The sequence below is a fragment of the Daktulosphaira vitifoliae genome, unplaced genomic scaffold, assembly GCF_025091365.1.
Source record: "Daktulosphaira vitifoliae isolate Bord-2020 unplaced genomic scaffold, ASM2509136v1 Scaffold_1, whole genome shotgun sequence".
NCBI classification, from domain to species: domain Eukaryota; kingdom Metazoa; phylum Arthropoda; class Insecta; order Hemiptera; family Phylloxeridae; genus Daktulosphaira; species Daktulosphaira vitifoliae.
The window spans coordinates 43,314,662-43,322,190 of NW_026099572.1; the positions used below are offsets into that span (position 1 = coordinate 43,314,662).

The 7,529-nt window shown below is 23.6% G+C and overlaps 1 protein-coding gene across 3 annotated transcripts in view; it reads left to right on the plus strand.

The window, feature by feature from the left end:
* The first annotated feature begins 2,637 nt into the window (after positions 1-2,637).
* Positions 2,638-7,529, plus strand: part of LOC126895401 (uncharacterized) — a 14,553-nt gene continuing 9,661 nt past the window's right edge. Inside the window, exon 1 of one of the 3 annotated variants that reach the window (XM_050667225.1) lies at positions 2,638-2,760. The gene's annotated coding sequence lies outside the window, so the exon portion shown is untranslated. Of the gene's footprint in view, positions 2,904-7,529 lie in introns of all 3 variants that reach the window. The other 2 variants (XM_050667223.1, XM_050667224.1) reach the window with 2 other exon arrangements.

The following is a 7,529-nucleotide window of genomic DNA, read 5'->3' on the forward strand; positions in this document are numbered from 1 at the left end:
CAATTTCTTAGAATTAAACACTATCTACTGATTTGCATCGAAGCGTTTCTTATGATAGTGATTTTAATCACTGTCAGATTAAATCTATACTGGACCCAACTATGCAACATCCCCACTATGCCGCGACCCCACTGTGCTGGGTTTTTTTAAATAGGATTATATTCCTTTATACAAAGAGGGTCAAAACTTTAAACATGTGTATTGAAACTAGAACATTTTCATTTTGATTTTGGAATGTGTTCCGGAAATACTGACACTTTTACATATACCTTAAATTAAAGCTTATGTAATATGAAAATATTACTTTTTAGAACAAAATTTGATCTCTGGATTTGTCTTCGTGGTGAAAACCACTACCGTATTTAAAAATATGGTATTTTTGTGTTAAAATTCTGGATTTTGTATTTTATTTTATTTTAAAATACCTGACAAGGGGAGTACACTGATTTTCATAAATATTATATAAATCAAATTGATATAGCATAGAAAGTTAAACTTTTTAAATTTTTTTTGCTTTTTTTAAGAAGAGAAAAATAACATTGAAATTCGAATTAGCTTAAATTGTCATTTTTTTCAATTGACGCGTCGCGACGGAAATGCACATACGGTTGCTAAGTCAATAAAATTTGTGCCTTACGCGCTTGGGGTACAAGGTTTCAACCCATTTATGGCAAAGAATTTTTTTCAATTCTTTTTAAGTTAGAATAAATTTTCCACTCATTTGATTTTGATCAAATTTCAAGAAGAAATTTCTTATTCATATTAAAATTATTTTACTATATTTTAGGTTATAGATTTGATACAAAGCTGAGAGGGTATTTTTTTTGTGACTATCATTTATTTTCTCTGCTCTAACTTGACCTACTTTTTTCAACGATACGTCAAATGATTATAATTTGTGTCTAGTTGAAAATATTACCTTCAAAAATTGAAACAAAATTTTAATTTATCAATTAAATAGTTACTTATCCCACGTTCTCCATGTTGTCCATACAAATAAATAAAATCATTCGTTTATGTTTTCAAAGTATTTATTGACGAATCAAGTTCAATATGATAAGTTTCAATTTCAAAATTAAATCATTTTGCTTCGTAATTTAATAATTTTTTTACTCTATTTGTGTGTGCTACAATTAGACTATAATATTCCAAATATTTTGGTAACATGTTGCTATATAAATCATTTCTTAAAAAAATGATTGTTAGTTTCTACTGAATTAACAATGGATTTTTAGATCTTTTTAACAACTTTTTTTTGATTAGTTATATTAGTTAAAGTAAATTATTAAAATTAATTCAGTTCATATTTCAATTGTAGAATCTTTTTAAACACCAAAAGATATTAGGAAATGATTACTATTACTTCTATTTAAGTTATCTATTACGATAAAAATGCAAAAAAAAAATCGAGCTTTTCTGATAAGTTTACTATAAATAGTTATTATAAAATTTCTTATTTAATGATGTGTAATTTCAAACTTGCAAATTTAGCTAAAAGTTATGGTAATAAATTAATTTTTTTTACTATAAACTTTTACAAAAATCAACTTTAAAGGATTAAAAAAATAGGTTAAATATGTCATTTTTCTTTTTTTATTGAAAAGTATTGCATCAAGCCCTTTAGATTTCTATACGTGTTAAAAGTACGGTATTCCCATCTTATGAACACAAGAAAGAATTCTTACAAATCCCATTTAAATTGTTGATAGGATTCCTCTTATGGATAGTTTAAGGAGTTCTTCTATACTTTCATTTTCATTCTACTTAAGATTCCCTTTGAGGATTCCTAGGAAATATTTTATATATATCTTTAAATTATACATCTTAAAAATCAAGACAATTTTATTTTAATTTGTTAATAATACACATTAAATTACACAATTCAGCTAAGGTAAAAACTAAAAACTTGAAAAGGACTAAATTAAAATTTTTTCTTTAAAAATATTTATACATCAAGACATAAAATTCAAGAAAATTATTTATGATGCGTAAGATTGTGTAAATATTATTTATAATAAGAAAACTTTTAAATCTATTTCATTTATTAAAAAATAGTCAAAATAGTTGAAATTCAGATGACACATTTATGCTAAATTGATTTACCAATATATCTGATATTTGCTGTACAATTCTTTTTCGTATACGAACTATTAAAGGACCCGCAAACCACAACGTATATAATTTCTTTACTACACCTAAACAAACCAGGTGCTTGTATTCCACTGGGAGACACTTGAGATACAGCAAAAAAAAGGAATTTTGATTGTGTAAAAGTTATAAATTCTAGATAAATACATCTTTATTTAGTATTACTGAACCAAGGATTGGCCAAAATTGACTGGAACTCGATTTGGAAATGGGTAAACCATCATAATGAAAAGTAATGTTAATATTAATAAAATATAATATTATTTTCATTCAAAATACCCTTAAAGAATTTAGATAAAGTAGTAATACCCTAAGCAATAATAACAAGATATATTCCATCAGTCCTCCATGATTTTCTTTTTAAAATGTTTACATAATTTGAGATACATTTTGTGTTTACTAATATATTAATGCGAATGAGATTAATAACAAGGAAAAATAATTATATGTATTATTGTGAATTTGTGCAGACATTAGCGCTAATAACACTTGGAATTGATAAAATAGTAATTGTGAACATGAGTTGTCAATGAAATTCTGAGTCTAGACGGAATAGTAATCCGATAAGGCCTTATGTTACACGATTCTCTACAAAAATCCTTTTTACCTTCTGTGAGTTATTTCAAAATTCAATTTTAGATATTTATAAGTGATAAATTATTATTGTATTTATTTTTAAAACGTAATCATGACCAAGTAAACATTTATGAAATGCATTAATTAAAACAACGATTGTAAGTAAACTTATTTTGTCTGTAAGTTATTTTATACAAAATACTACTTACATAATAGACTCTTATATTAAACGAAATAATTTAATATAATAACATAGAACATTATGTATAATAACTTATTTTAAATTTAGTAAATATTATAGTACAATTAGTTATGAATTAATTGTACGTTTGTATTAATTTAGTTATTTCTGATATCGAAGTAAATATTCATATAACATTATTAGCCATTTTTTAATGTTTTAGAGCTAAATTATTATCGCATTTACAAGAAAATAATAAATAGAAATATACCAACTTAAGAAATATTCATTCAATTTTTTATCTTACAAGTTCAGGTGAAACCATAAAAATGTTTCATACATTTTTTATAAGGTTTAAAAATTATTTACCTATATAAATTATTTAAAAAAAAATTAGTTCAAAGGTTATTAGAAAAAAAATATTTTAGCTATCATACATTTTATGTTTTTATAATGTTGTTTGTTAACGAGATTATTAACACTTGTCAATTCATATGTAACAAAAGCGTTAGTATATGTTGTATTTTTAAGCGAGTGGTTATTCAGTTTAACATAAACCAGATTTTAATAATAAACATTCATTACAATCATACATTAGATTTTTTTACTCAATTGGCAATCCATGTTAATTTTGCAATAATTTTTTATTTATTGAATGAGTAAAATCATTCTCTTTTGTATATCACTAATTTTTTTATGAAAAATTATATGAAGTTATCAAAATAAAACTAGGTCGCTAGAATTACATGTTAACGTGGTATATTATATTAGTACTAGTCTATTTTTTAAAATTATTTTATCACAATAGGATGTGAAAACATAATGTGTTTGTATTGAAATTAAACCTATTGAAAAATATTATTTATATTTTCATATACTTTTCGTACTTACAACATATTTATTCTTTAAAAGAATTATTTTTAATTTTTGATGAGTTATAGTGTACTTGTTACATTTTCTATTTCCATTTCTATTTGTAATGATATAGTAGAAATATTTTATTATAAAAATTGCAGTGAAATAATTGATTCTTATTTTATTAAAAATTAATATAACTTGTCATGCAAACAAAGCAATTGACTATTCATTTAAATTAATCAAGGGGCTAATTAGGTAAAGGTATTCAACAAAATTCTTTAAAAAACTATTTTATTGCATAAATTTCATAATAACAACAATGTAATATGTATTTAAGTAAAATGTTGTGCAAATAAATTTATTATTTATTTCATTTATTGTAAAAGATTGATAAAAAAAATTGTTTTAACGCATTATGTATAGAACATATTCAATGGAAATATAACTCTCTGTCATCTTTTTTGAATGTTTCCTAGTTTATTGATAAAAATATTGAAATATGATAGCGTACGTTATGTCGAGCGGATTGAAAATATTTTGTTGTTCTATAAAACTAATATGGGAAAAATTAAAACACTACTTGTGACTATGGATTAAAAAAATAATAATATTTTGGATATCAGAGTACTTGTATCGATTTTAACAATAAAGTCTTCGTAAAATTGTTACAAAATACAGATTAACATCTGTAATAGAAATTAGATAGAATATTTTTAATTTTGAGGTAGTCGATGTTTACATGTAAAATGTAGGTAATGTGCATTCGTGATAGCTTGTTATGATTTTATGATTTTTGTATTATGTAATAATTTAAAGTAATGTATAGTTCGTGTTTTAAATAAATAAATTTAATAGGAACATTACCCAAAATTAAATCATGGTTACGTTATAAAATATAATAAGTAAAGCTACATAATACTATTAGTATAGTACATCTATAATAATTTAGGTTGATTTATTAATTAAAGGAGCTCATTGAATTTTTCATCCAAGTCATACTACTTGTCTTATCACACTTAACAGGTGTTAAAGAATAATATTTTTTAACATGTTCTGAAAAACCTGAATTTATTAAATATGTACTACACTAAAACTTATGTAATTTATTTTTTGTAAAAATTTCCTAGGTACTTCTTATTTTATATAAACGTTGGTCAAATAGAAAAAAAAGAATAAAGAATAAGTTATAAAAAATAGTAAAAATAATTCACAATTTTTTTTAACTTTTGGCCGATTGGAAATTCTAAATTTTATTTAGAATTTTAAAACTTTAACAGTTGTTATCTACATTTAAAATACATACAATACCATGTAGATGTGCTATTATTGATATTGTTAATTAATTTTAAGAATAAAATTAAGGAGTGTACGATTAAAACTGTGAAGATCGACTTGTTTTACATTACCATAATTTAGGAAAACGCTTATCAATTGATTTATGATTATGAAATTATGAGAATTATCATAAAAATTGATGTAAACGGTGAAGTCTGCTAAAGGTAATGCGGGATAAGATGACGAGGTTATGGTTCTACGATTTTTCTTGACTTCTGGGGATAAAATTAAAATTTCCAAGAGAAATATAAAGAGTACTATTTACTTTAATATCTAGTCAGTTTTTTTGAGCTAGATTTTTGTGTGAGACAGCTAATAGAAAAGTAGAGCGAAAAGAAGAAAAAACTGTGTATGGTATTTATAGATTTGGAGAAAGCGTATGATAGAGTACCCAGAGAGGTTTTAAAGCGGGCATTAATGAGAAAATGAGTCCCAAAAAGGTACATTAATATAATAGAGAATATGTAGGATATAATATCCGTGACTTGACCAACTGAAAGCTATTCCAATAACTGAGATACAAAATTGCTACGAACAATGGAAACATCCAGCGCTGTGTAGATTCCCTAAGCAATTACTTTGTATTAGATAATGTTAAATAGGCATTTCAATTCAATAAAAAAATTATAAAAAGTCAATCTCATTACTTTCTTTACACACCTTGTATACGTTTGATTTTGAGAAATACTCAATTCGCTATCTATCCCCATTTATCTTAAATATGAATAAGTCCCCTAAATTATCTTTTAATTAAATAAACAATGTAAAGAAATTAGGGAGACAAACATTTAAAACACTGAACACCCTGTATAATGCTGTCTTTACCCAAACTTCCAAACAAACATATTTACTTATGCAATGAAAACTAGAAAAAATTTTATCCCAGTCTAAATTTACAGTAGAAATCAGGACTATACTCATATTTAACTGAGCCATAACGGTTCATTTAAATGTATCTATGAAACATAATAAAAATTTGTATTTGATAAGAAAAATATATTTTGAAATATATCATAGATAGTCCAATCTTGTGTTATCAGTTATCACTGGATTTTTAATTAAACGTTTTGATGATTTTTTATATGCAATAACTTGACTGTGAAGTGAGTTGTTTTTTAACAGATAAAACAAAGCCTACAGACTAGCAAAGATATTAAAGACATATATTTTATATATGTTAAAATTAGATATAAAAAAAATAAAACTTCCAAAGCCATTCATTAAAAAAGTTTTTTTTTTATATAAAATTAATATAAGTGTTTAGTTATTGGAGATACTTCGCAAGTGAAGCGCTGATACTCTTCTCCCTCCACTTATTTTGTCCAAAATAATACACCCCTTTTAATATTGCAATTATAATTTTGTATTGTTATAATTATTTTGATTCAAATTTCCAAATTAATATATAATATTATAGTAGGTTTAATTATTTGTTTTAAGTACCCATAGTGTTTACTTTAAATATTTAAAGATTTAATATTGTAAGAATTTATAATATTTCAGAGATACATAATATCTATATAGTAATTATATGTTATATTTTTTCTTTATAAATTATTATTAAAATTGAATATTTTTTGTTTTATTCCTTTTTATTTTTCCGAATATTATATATTATTCCCTCTTAAAAAAAAAATAATTTCATAATTACCTAATATTTTTTTGTATTATTTAACTTATAAGTTAATAGAAATATGCAAAGATGGGCAAGGTAATGGAAATAATTAACTCAAGTTAAGTTAAGTATGATCAATGTCGATAAATTAGCAGTTAAAAGTTAACAAATTATAAATTTAACAAGATAAGTTAAATTTTTTTTTTAACTTAACTAATTTAAAAAAACGGTAGCACAGTGGGGTCGAGGCACAGTGTGGACGAGGCATAGATGGGACAAGTATAGATGATATCTGACAGTGATTAAAATCACTATCATAAGAAACGCTTCGATGCAAATCTTCTCAAATCGCTTAAAGTTGATTGTTGTAAATGTTTATAATAAAAAAAAAAATTTATTTTACCATAACTTTTAGCTCAATTGGTAAGTTTGACATTGACATAATTAAATAGAAAATTTTATGACAATTAAAAAAATTGTATCGTTAAGATCAATATGTAGTCAGAAAGTTTTATAATTACTATTTATTGTAAATTTATCAGAAAAGCTCAATATTTTTTTGCATTTTTATGGTAATAGATAACTTAAATAGAAGTAATAGTAATAATTTCCTAGGAACTTTTGTTGTTTGTTGAAAAGATTCTATAATTGAAATATTGAGAACTTAATTAATTTTAATGATTTACTTTAACTAAATGTACCAATCAAAACAAAGTTGTTAAAAAGATTTACTCAATTGAGTGTATTATAAAATTTGATTATATTTGTAAAAATCAATTGTTAATTCAGGAGAAAAAACAATCATTTTTTTTAGAA